The sequence below is a fragment of the Pipistrellus kuhlii genome, unplaced genomic scaffold, assembly GCF_014108245.1.
Source record: "Pipistrellus kuhlii isolate mPipKuh1 unplaced genomic scaffold, mPipKuh1.p scaffold_m20_p_37, whole genome shotgun sequence".
Classification (NCBI taxonomy): domain Eukaryota; kingdom Metazoa; phylum Chordata; class Mammalia; order Chiroptera; family Vespertilionidae; genus Pipistrellus; species Pipistrellus kuhlii.
In genome coordinates, this window is record NW_023425537.1 from 2732749 (window position 1) to 2745317 (window position 12569).

At 40.7% G+C, this 12569-nt stretch overlaps 1 long non-coding RNA gene across 1 annotated transcript; it reads right to left on the reverse strand.

The window, feature by feature from the left end:
• Positions 1-5537: 5537 nt before the first annotated feature.
• On the reverse strand, positions 5538-10045 carry LOC123651105. The gene is made up of 2 exons (XR_006739587.1): positions 6097-10045; positions 5538-5890 (listed from the first exon to the last, which is right to left on the reverse strand). It is a non-coding gene; the product is annotated as an uncharacterized LOC123651105 (long non-coding RNA).
• Between the last annotated feature and the right edge of the window lie 2524 nt (positions 10046-12569).

Here is a 12569-nt window from a genome sequence, read left to right on the forward strand (position 1 = left end):
ACTTCAAAATCAATATAACAGAGACCATTGTCGTTGGAAAGTCACTTGAGTGATGTGTGCAGAAGCAGGGGGGCCCTCCATTTTGTAATCCAAACCCTGAAATGACATCTATCTGGAGTGAAATACGAGGGCCTTTTATAGGGTTCAATTTCTGATTCAACAACATCAACTAGTTTAAGCAATAAGCAAGAGAGAGTTGAATGTGTGCCTCTGGGTATAACTAGTGATTCACTGAAACCGTCAGCAATAAGTCTAGCAATTCTTCTGATCAATGTACCCACAAGTCAAGTAGGTCTAGTCACTCCATTTATAGTATTAATCAAAGAACTTGGAAGACCCAACCATATTTTCTTGTACTAAGAGTTTCTTTCTTTCCCAGAACATCTGCTTCCCTCCACTGCCTGATTACATAAAACAAATTTCCTAATATTGCACATATTATGCATAGGATCAAGAAAAAAAGTGAATGACTAGTTGGCCTAAAACAAACAAACAAAACAAAACAATGAATGACCAGTTATCCTAATAGTTCAGTCTCAGGAACACATGAAGGCCAAAAGGTCTTGGTCTTAATCTTTTTGTTAAGTCAACTGACCTGTCCCCACCAGAAGCCATCTGATTTTGATAAAGAAATATTGGCTTTTATTTCTAAACTGGGAATACTGACCATAAGAATATTACTCTACAGTTCACTGCAGATGAAATGTTTTTCTCATGTGTCTTCAAGACTGCAGAACCGTTGTTTTGTTCCCTTATGTTTTGGAAGTGCGTTAATAGAGATGGGGAAGAAAAAGAACAGTTAGTTCAAGCCAAGCTTTGACCTGTAGGAATTTTATACCTAAGAGTAGTATTTCTGGAACAAAAGATTCCCATGAACAACTCAATCAATATACAGACTCGTTGCACTTTTTAAAGATGTCTTTTATTGGTTGTACATTTCCCCATGAGATCAACACACCATTTCTGCAAGGACACCTTTCTCCTGAACACATCATTATTTATCCTGCTGTGAGGAGCATAGCCAGCATTTGACAGAGAGAAGTGGTTGGGTGCCTTTTGCCATTGTCACTGTCTTCTCAATCTTCAAATTGTTGTTTGAGTTAGTTCATAGGTTGACACAACACTGAACACGACATACGCGGTATGAAGCTGTACAGACACAAGTACACACAGCCGGAGGCCAGTTACAGTATCTGGAGCTTGTCCCTTCCTCCTCGGCATGAAATGGAAGAATATTCTGAGACGGGAAATCAAAGTGTAAGCTCCTTGTGAACAGAGGAGTTCAGGTTTGACTTAACCTCTCAGTTTCATTTTCTGTCTGAGGCGGTAAGAGGAGTCAGAGCGGTCACCACAGGAACCGTGTAACGACCACTTATGATAGTTCCACACCCCAGCCATTTCCTTGGTCAAACATACAGATTTAAATAACTATTTTGTAGCACATGGGAACCCTTCTCTTCCTTCACTATGCTCTTAGATCAGGAAAGAGGAGGGAGATTATAAAGATGATTTTTATGAGATATTCTGGTTGGAAATTTTACTCTAGATTGATCTATGAAAGGCAAAATGATCCCCACCTTTGGCAATGATTGCCATTCCTTATTTATTTACTGTTAATTCCTTGTTTATGAACAGATGACTCTTCATGAATAAGGACCCAGGACAGGTGGCCCCTCGAAATGTTAAAAACAAACATGATTTATTTAAAGCCACATTATAATTCAACACCTTTCAGGTAACCCCATAAAAACTTAACCTACATCACTACAAATACTTGCGTCTACCCTAAATCTCGCGCATCATCAATTTCATTGGTTTGGGAATTTTAAGATAACATAAACAATGATAATAAGCAGTAGTTCAAAAGGGGGAAAATGACAAAAAAAAAACCGCACACAACCTGGACATTGGGAAACCTAGGCTAAAAGGAAAATGCATAGGAACAACCAGAGCCAACAAAGCAAAGATAACAAAGGATGCTCGCCCACACACACAAATATATATATATATTTTTAAATATAACCCTGCAGTTTGACTAAAGTTATAAAGTTATAGTAATAATTTTCATTTTCCCATACAATGTCTAGGAACATTTTCACCTTAAGAAAGTCTCCCACACATTTCCACATGGGAAACAGAGTTAAGTGTATTCCCCTGATTCCTTCTTCACTTTTACAGCTCATGAGCAAAAGTTCCTGGGGTTACAACAGAAATGTAAAGTTCCATCCCACCCACATCCTTCAGAGATCTTTATTTGATGAACTTTGAATGAATTCCATCCTCGACAGTTCAGCCCTCCTCATTCATAAAACAAACACATCACAATCCATGAACAAGAGATGGTTTCCACCAGGGACAGCGAGCAGCATGCTATATGTGGCAGGAAAGATGAGGGATGCCAGTTGATGAAGGAATCCACAACATGGTAGCCATTCTTCTATTTCAAACTCTCCTGAGACACAGTGTGGGAGCTGGGTTTCAAAGGCCATGGGTGCACAGCCCGCCAGTCTCCTTCCAGAATATTTCAGGTATCTGGGAAAGATAGCCGAGCCTCCTAACTAGCATATGGAATTACTTCGTTCTAGCATCAGGGGATTTAAACACCAGGCATGTTTTCCCTTGCCCAACAGCTGTCTTTACAATGAACTTGACGTCAAAACAGATTTGGAGCACAACAGAAGAAAACAATCAGTCATGTATATAAATACAAGAAAAGTCCATCATATAATCCACGCAAGATAAGGGGGAAAGTGGAGTTTTTTACCTTACAGAGATCAGATTAATGAGTGGAAGCAACATTCTCAGAGATAAAAATTGAAACACGAAGCTAGGGAAACCCACCTATTTTCCTAAAATTCTTGTAAAGTTCAATTTCATATAGAAATTAGATCTAGCATCTCATCGAGATTTTCACAAAATATATAGAAAAAAATGTCCCTGTATTTAAATGAAAAGTTTGAACTACATCCCTAATACCCCTTTCAGCTTTTAAATGACCCAATAGGATGATAGGGAATATGTTCCAATCTGGAAGTTAATTACAAAAGAAAACATTTCTCTTCTAAAAATACCTGTTGTTTTTATAAAACATCATTTCCTCATTTCAGTTCCTATAGAAAATCGCTATATGAGTTTCAAAAAATAAATTGAAGACAAACACAGGAGAAATGTGACAGGTAAATTGTCTGAAATGTTTAAATCAAACCTCCTTGGGTGGCTTTTACACAGAGATTGGCTGAGAACTCTACAAATCTTTGCCAGCTGTCTTTTTTTAAATCCTCACCTGAGGATATTTTTCCATGATTTTACAAAGAGTGGAAGACAGAGCGAAACATCCATGTGAGAGAAACACATCAGTTGGTTGCCTCCTGCACATGCCCTGTCCAAAACCCAGGCCCAGGCCAGGTGGAGCCTACAACCGAGGTACGTGCCCTTGACTGCAATGGAACCTGTGACCCTTAGGTCTGCATGCCAATGCTCTCTAGTGAGCCAATCGGGGTAGGATGCCAAAAGTCTTTTTGACATATACTGTGTTCTGAGATGGCTGCTGTCAACTCTAGTTATTAAATTTAGTTTATTGGCAAACAAACCATGATCAGAATTCACCATAGACTTGTGTGTGTGTGTGTGTGTGTGTGTGTGTGTGTGTGTGTGTGTGTAGGAGGCACCTTATATGATTCCATTGACATCTAAGCATTCCCTCATGTTTAGTGCATGACAGATAAACACCACCATGGTTTTCAGCATCCAAAGACTGTACTTTATTTCCATTACCTGTAACCTTTGTAAAACCCAGCAACAGTAATCTGTCAGCTTGAGTCTCAGATCAACCCCTTCTGTGTGCCAAGATTGTCCAAAGAGCTTTTACATTTTCCTACATATGAATGAGCAAAAATTACAACTCCTGCTCTGCAAACAGACATTTAGAAATTCTACTGTCCATGGAGAGCCCAAGAGTCATGCAGCCCTGTCCCAGAAATCAGGTTGTTTTCAAACTCTTTAGACAAATTTAAGGATCAATATGCATGGCAATCACATATTGATCTTTGCATTTTCTTTCAAATGATGCAGGCTTAAAATAAATGACCCTCTCTTCTTGCCCTTCCTCCTGCCTCCAAACTCTCTTAGCAAAACCCAAGCACTCACGGGCATTGTTAGCTACAACATTTTCCAGATTCTTGGGCTCTTTAGGGTATTCAAGTTGTCACTTCATCCAAAGTTCCCAAGCCTTGTATAGCCACAGAGACTTCCAGCTAAAGAGGAAAATATTGGTAGCCAAATGAATAATCTGAACGGGGGTTGATGGGGAGCTCAGATGGACAAAGGTGACCTTCAACACACTCTCTTCCCCTTCCCTTCACAATAAGACATCCTCACCCTAAGGGCACCACTGATAAAGCCAGGAAACAAGTTCTGTGCTCTTGACTCTTAGCTCCCCACGTATTGGACATGCACCTGGACACAGAAGTTTGAGATCAAAAGAAAATAAAAGGAAACGGTGACTTTTCCACACAATTCACCGCTGTGAAAATTCAAATGGGCTTTGAGTGTTGCTTTAAATTTGGCCTTCTGCCTTTTCTAGTGAAGACTGGTAGTGTGTTTCTATGCACATTCACAGTTCTCTGCACTGTGGGAAAAGCATGCTCATCAGATCACATTTGGTGCCCACCACTCTTCTTAAAGCCATCAGAACTAAAGAGAGAATGTCCCAGTTTTGTTTTTCTTCAGCCAGAAAGTAGCTGATGGATGGGTTGTATACTTTCCAAGTGTGGCCTCACCCCTCTAATTGGTTACCTTTTCTCTGAGTGCCATATTTTAAGATGGTGACTCAGTAGAGTCAACACCACCAGGGAAATGAAAATATTTTCTGATATCCAAATCAATGCCACTCTCTGAATCTTCCTAAACTTCATTATTTTTAGAGGAAATAATAAAGTTTTGGCTTCCTCATGGGTTCTTCCTGAAAAAGAAAAATCTCTACAGTAATACTGAAACTAAGGTAAGGGTTATAGACCTGCCTTCCAACTTCTTTTATCAGCTTGCTCGTTCATGGGTTTCCTAGCTTAGCACTGTTCTCTGCATTTATCTTTTCATGATTTCACTTCACAGTTCAGCTTCAAACCCCAAAGTCCGATGACAATCCCAAAGGCAGTGGCCTCACTTGTTTGTTGAAATAGCTTGCAGACTCCAACACAAACACTTGCAGTGCCCAAAATGATGTTAACCACTCATTTCTGGCCACAATAGAATATGACTTAAGAGGAAAATTACCCAACCCAGCTGCTATTCCTTCAAAGGCCCAAGGCAAGTTTTATTGATATTATAAGGTCTAATATTTTGAATGTGGATTTGGCTAAAAGTTCCCTTAGATATATATATATATTTTTTTTTTTTTACAACTTTCAAGATTCGGGGACAGAAGAATCCATGCGGGTAGTCCATTCAGAAGTGCTAGTTCTGAGTTTTGATATATGAACATAGTCAGTTCCTTTCCCCCTGTGTTAAGTCAGCCCAGGTCATATGTGATGGGCAGAGGAATAACAAGTACATGCAATCCAGGAAAACAGAGGAGACGATGATGGCCTGGCAGAAGCCACACACATGAGGGGCTCCTCAGGAAGTTCTGTTTCTTACAGCAGGACACAAGGAAGTGCCTGAACTTTTCCCTGCTTTCCCTGAACTCAGTCTCTAAGTTGTAAGAGCATCAGCTTCCATTCCCTGAAAAAAAGCCCTGAATCCCAGAAATGCAAAAGTATAACCTGGGGAAGACCCAGGCATGCCAGGATTAACTGCCTAGTGTCCGTATCTGTCCACACGGACAACTATAATAAAGAAATACAAGACAAATCTCCCAAGATCTAACTGCCACTGCCCAAGAGTAAAGATTTTTCTATGTCCTAGGTCAGTGGTCGGCAAACTCATTAGTCAACAGAGCCAAATATCAACAGCACAATGATTGAAATTTTTTTTGAGAGCCAAATTTTTTAAACTTGAACTTCATCTAATGCCACTTCTTCAAAATAGACTCACCCAGGCTGTGGTATTTTGTGGAAGAACCACACACAAGGGGCCAAAGAGCCAAAGTTTGCTGACCACGGTCCTAGTTCAAGTGATAAGGCAAATAACATAATCTGACAGCCCCAAGGAAGTAGCCTGGATGTCTTTGAAATACATTAACATATGCTATGTTACAAGGAGATATTGGTTTCTTTTCAAAAACACATCCCTACCTCAAAGTCCCCAACCTTGCTTTGTGTCTCTAAGTAGGCCCTTGTTCACTGCAGATAGAAAAGAGGCTTTTAGAGAAATTTTGCTTGTAAAAGGAGTTTGGGTTGGGAACTGCAAAAACAAAACCCCAATTTAAATCTTGATTCCAAATGACTCCATCCAAAAACCTGCTAAGGTCAATGATATTTGCAGAACTGTACACTGTGACTCTCTAAACCCCAGAAAACTGACCCATCCTCTCTGTAGACACCAGGAGCAGGAGGCAAGTGATGTACCTGGTGGCAGGTGCTTCCCCAGAGAAGAATTTCATTTTGAAGGTTCTGGAATTTCAGTTTGTTTCCCCAGGTAAAGAGAGAACATTCTTTTAGGTAAACTGCTGGGTGTAGGTATATCTGCCTTCTGAAGGAGTTCCCAAGTGTCATCCTAAGTGTGATGTATGTTTGCCTGACGATGCGGCAGGGAAAACAAATGTTTCTGAAGAATAAAGAGCTGGAAGCTCTAGGTAAGAAGTGTTGTATTGGTCTGGAAGAAGACAGAGACAGCGTGGGTGACTGGCAGATGAAGTTATCTATACGGCATTCTGTACAGACAGGAAGGTGCCCCCCAAAAATTGTACATACAGAAGGTGGAGCCAATTAGTCAGCTGTCCCATAGGGAAGACAGAGCTTTCACTGGAGGCTGTAGGGCTCAGAGATTCAGCCAGGCCTGGCAACCCAGCATAATCACATGGGGGAAAGACCATTTTGCTTAGACCCCTTAAAATAGAAAGTTACTGATTATTTAAAAGAGGATCGAGGCAAAGCAGCCCCATTATGTCAAGTCCAGTGATGGTGCTCGAGGGATAGGCTGAGGTCCCCTGTCACTGAGCGAGCTTGGAGCTCCAAGTCCACTGACAAGTATTTTGACCGCAAACCATTCTTTCTTATTTCCTTAAAAGAGGCCCAAATAGATGAGGTGGATGACTTGGCAGATTGAAAGAATTTTATCTGCCTTCTGCTTCTGATGTAAGTATGGCCTCTCAAAGTCTCAAATCCTAATGCCTCTCAGGAAAAAGGAAAGCCAAAGGATTAGCATCCAGCTTCATGATTCCCCTTGCACATAAATCATACCCAAAGCAAAAAGCAAAGCTGAGATGAGAGTGCAGTTAATGTCTACGAGAAGCGTGCCTTTTATTTCCAAGTTGAAGTAGGTTATGTTAGTTACTGCAAAAAAGAAAAAAAGAAAAAGAAGAAAAAAAAGGCCAGTAGGACTCGATTCAGTCTGAAGAAAATTGTTCCCTTGGCTTCCACAGAAAGGAATACTTACCTGAGAAAATCAAGAGGCAATTTTCATGGGACTGAACAGTCCATCTTTCTGAATCCATCTCCCTACATCTACATCTGTCTTCCTAATCTGCCTCAACAGCAACTGAGCTAAAGCCTCACTCAATGGAAGAACTCTATACACAGAGTTCATCAATTAGTTTTGCATTTGGTAGCCCAGGCATTAGCACACCATGACCTAGGGGCCAAACATAGCCCATCATCTGATTCACTAAACAAAATTTTATTGGAACACAGCCCTGAGATCATTCACAGACATATTATTGTGGATGCTCTCACACCCACCAGTTGCAACAGAGACTGTATGAAATACAAAGCTGAAGATATTTACTGTCTGCCCCTTTCAGAAAACGTTTGCTAATTCCTGGTCTAGAATATCAAGTTCATGTTCTGCAGAGCAGAGGTTATTGACCTCATGGGGTCTTTACACTGTACTCCTTTCCATCCCCTCAAAAAAAAATGTTCACGAAACTATGTGTTCCATGTACAATATGCATTTTCCTGGGTATAAGGTACTAGCAATTAACAGATTCCCAGAAAAATCCAGAGTACCCCAATTTAAAAGTGCCTCTAGCTACCAGCACATTTAACAGTTCTAACAGTTCTAATACACACACACACACACACACACACACACACACACACACACAAACACTCCTAGATGAGAGGAATGCGGATCTTCCAGAATAAAGTATCTTTTTTTTTCTATCAGGTTTCCTCTTTCTAGATCAATTTGGACATTTTTCCATCTGAGTTTGTATATGTTCAGGGGTCCAAATGAAAACTGCATTCTACTTGATAATTCAATAAAAATGGAAGACTCCTTGAAGCCAGCAAAGCTCCCTCTAATTACATAGCTAGACACTAAGAGGGCAAAATCCCCAGCACAACAGAGGTTTAATTCATGTTACTAGATCTGACAACCAGCTCCAATGAATTTTATGAATATAGGAACTCAACCTTTGAGGTCAGAGGAAACTATATCACCTGCAAAGCACTTGGGTAGGAAAGAGAAGCAGGCATCCACTGCACTGTCATGCAAGAGAGACTGTGTTTTGTTAGACACGTCTGGAAGAAGCAGAGTCATTTCTGAGCAGAGCTAAAGAGGCCCCTTGGTCACCAAAAAGATTTTTGGTGTTCAGCTATGAAAAGGTCATCCCCTCCCTGCCCCTTTGTGATTATACTCCAAAGATACAAAGTCCACTGCATTTGGAGAAGCCAGCCCCCCCCCCCCAATGCTGGGCAATCACTATTGCATTTTCTTTACTATGACCTATGGTGTGGCAGCAAAGGAGGGGAGAACTTCTATTAAAAAGCTAGTCAACCAGATGCAAGCAAAAACAATCAGAGTGATGGCGAAACACAGAGTGAAGTGATGCAGAAGATCAAGTGGCCAAGAATTCCATTTTGAGGTCCACCACCTTGGATAGTGCAAACATCAGAATAACGTACATTGATGATCCCCAAACTGTGTGCTGAGACATACTGAGGCAGGGCAGCGAACTCACCAGATAGTATAAATGTGTGAAAGAAACACAGCAACATCTGCAGGACGTGGCACAAACCACCACTATTACATTGTTTGGACCTAGTTATCTAATAAGTGGAATTATTAAGTATTTATTTGGGCCTAGGGCACCATAAAAAAATGTATTGAGACAACCAATGGCACCATGAAGAGAAAGTTTGGGAATCCCTGGCATACGCTTTTTGTGTATGTGTGTGCGGCTTGGATGTTACAAGAACAGTCAAATACGCACAATTGTGAGTGACAGCCATATGCCCATTTTCCATTTCAGGAAGATAGAAGCTGCTATTTAATCAACTCTTTCTGACTCTATCAGTGGGACACAACAGTCTTTAGAACAATGGACTGTTCCTCCATATCAGGGCTGTCAATCATGGCCAAGAGATGAAGGCCATGTCTGAAATCAGAGACAATCCAACTGATACTTTATCATCAAACATATGCATTGGGTGATTTCTTTCTCCTTCAAAGTCCTCTATCTGGAAGACTCTACACTTATTCCAAGAAGGTTGAAATTACTTAAAAACAAATGCACACTTTTTTGGGGAAATATACATTTGGAAATTATCTTCAGAGTCCATGCATGATTTTAAAAAAAAAACTCGGTCATAGTAAAACTTCAGCTCTGAGGGCAGATTTGAATTCTAGAAATTGCCAAACATAGCTGAGAGCTAACTCTGATAATAAAAGGCAGATAAAGCAAACAACAAAAAATACCTCATAAGAATTTTTGTCAAACTACTAAGGAGCAATTATAATATGATTCTGCATGTTACACGGATGGGAGAGGAAATGAATTCTGAAGACCTTTCTGAAAGAGAAATGGAAAATATATTTTAGCAACAATATTTATATAAATATACAGTCTTTCATAGTGGCTACTCCGAAGGGCAATACCCATTGATGCATACACTCAGAAGGCACTGTCTCAAAGACATCAGTTTTTTGGCAAACTTGGAAATCAACAGTGTGTGTGTGTGTGTGTGTGTGTGTATATATATATATATATATATATATATATATATATGACAATTATATGATACCCAGAAAAAAAAGAGCATGATTCTTTTGTAGAGATACACTGACTTTCTACTATACTGATAAATACAGACAGAGCTAATATTCTGATGGTGCATGCTTTTCTCTCTCTCTCTCTCTCTCTCTCTCTCTCTCTCCTCTCTCTCTCTCTCTTTCTCTCTCCAGTATACACACTTTGAATAATTAATTCCAATGGGTTAAATTTGAAAAGAAAGAAACATCAATTGAGCTATAAGTTGTTCAAGTGTGTATGTGATTTTGGGGACAATATACATGTACATATATATATATACATACATATGCATGTATGTATTACCAGAGACTCCCAATTTATATCATTTTAAATATAGTTTATACATCTCTATATTTTAAAATTAGTTGTTTATAACTTATAATACAGTTCTTTAGAAAAGCACATTCTACAATTTGGACTTGTAAAGCTAGGAAGCCATTCTACTTTGGTACATAAGATACTTAATCACCATGTAGTACAACATTTCTCTGGGGAAAAGACATCCCAGTTTTCCCATCAGTCTTCTTAGGAACACACCTTCTCTGACGGTAAGGTTTCCCCACTGATGAGGACAGAGAAAGAAGTGGGGTCTCCCGTTCCTCTCTACAGACCCTCTTCATGCTTTGCAAATGTTCAAGAGAAATGTGAACTCTCTCTTTAGGAGGTACTAGACCAGTGTTCTCAACCCTGGCACACACCAGAATCACATGAGTGGCTTGTAAAAAACACTGACTCCCAGGCCCCACCCTGGACAGATGAAAATCAATTCCCTGGGACCCTGACAATGATGGTGTTCCCAAGCTCCCAGCAATTCCAATGTGCACTGGGGTTAAGGACCATTGACTTACTCCTTCTGATCCCCAGTATGGTAACTAACTACCTCCTTCTCTATCCCAGTGTGCAAGTCCTGGCCCAGGGCTCACGGGCTAGAGAGGTGTACACATGAGAAACTCTCTTGGTTAAGAATATTTCCAAGTAGAAACTACACTGAACAACAGGTAGGAGTGACCTGACCCAGACCAGAGAGATGTTTTGCTTTACATATTTCACAAAGCTGTAACGGAAGGACCTCAGATTTGTATCTACTTCTGTCTTTTTGCATACGATGGATGAAAAAGCAAAAAATACAGTTGTGATTGTTTCTTTCTCTCTGACTCAGAGAGGAACTTGCAGATGGGGGACAGTGGGTCTAGAAGGGAACAGCCATAATCACTAGGATTACACCCCTTTTCTGGTAGAAAAGGATGCAGGCAGGGGAAGCTTCAGAGCAGATGAACCTGGTGCTGACTCAAACAGGTATCTCTTGGAGTTGGAAACAAAGACCTGTGTGACTGAAATGCCACACCCACTCTGGGCAACTGCTATGAACCAAAGGTCAAGAGCAAAGAGAAAATGCAAACAGAGAAAAATACATGATTGCACTTTGAAATCTAAAAAGGGAAGAAGGGGAGGATTTGAGGGAGCAGCCTTCTCTCCATATTTGTGAACCTGAGGCAAAGAAAGAAACAAGAGTGTATTCTCTTCTTCCTTTTTTCATCAAAATCTTCTGCCTGGTCTTAACATAAAGTCCCAAAGCAATGTCTCCTGGTTGTATGTTCCCTGTGGATCACTTCACTCCTTGATCTTCGAGGAACCTAAGCCCCAAATCAGAGGACGCATTGGTGTGTTTGGCTGCTAGGAAGAGTTCTTGTCTGCTGCTGACTCAGCTAGCTAGGAATGCACTGTGGAGCTAGCCCCATCCTGTGGAGCAAGCGCCTGCATGCTACTGAAGAAAGATGTGCCTCAAGTCAAGTCGGGGAAATCTGCCAGTCCATTCCTAGGAATTAATCCACCCCTCCCATTATCTCTGCATCTGATCAAAGGACACCTAACTGCCTTTCATTTTCTCCTACTGCAACCCTTCCATGGTTAGTAAGGCTTCTTCACTGAATAAAACAACAACAACCAAAAAAAGTAAATCCATGAGCTACAAGGCAATCCTTGGGGCCTGTCCATTGTAGGAGGAGCAATAGCAGAAGGAACCAATTCTCTGTGTGGTTTGAAGTGTTATTTGCCCTTGTGATTGACGAATGTCCTCCTTACTGAGAACAGATGTTCACAGAAGCCACTTGGCCAAATGTGGGACTTATCAAATACATACACACACACACACACACACACACACACACACACACATACACACACAAAAAGAGAGGTGGTAGGAAAACTACATCACGAATCACATCCCATTAAGACTACACCACAAATGTCAAAAGAACCCAGTTGGTTACTCTTTGAGCTGTGAGAAAAGTGACTTTATGTTTTCCAAGTCGGGAGAAGAGTCTGACCAGGATACCTTGCCACCGCACCTGGAATACGTGGTGAGGACCCAGGACTGAGCAGAAATCTGAGAACACGCGGCAGCCACAACAGCTGAAAACAGATATTTCACGAGAGGAGC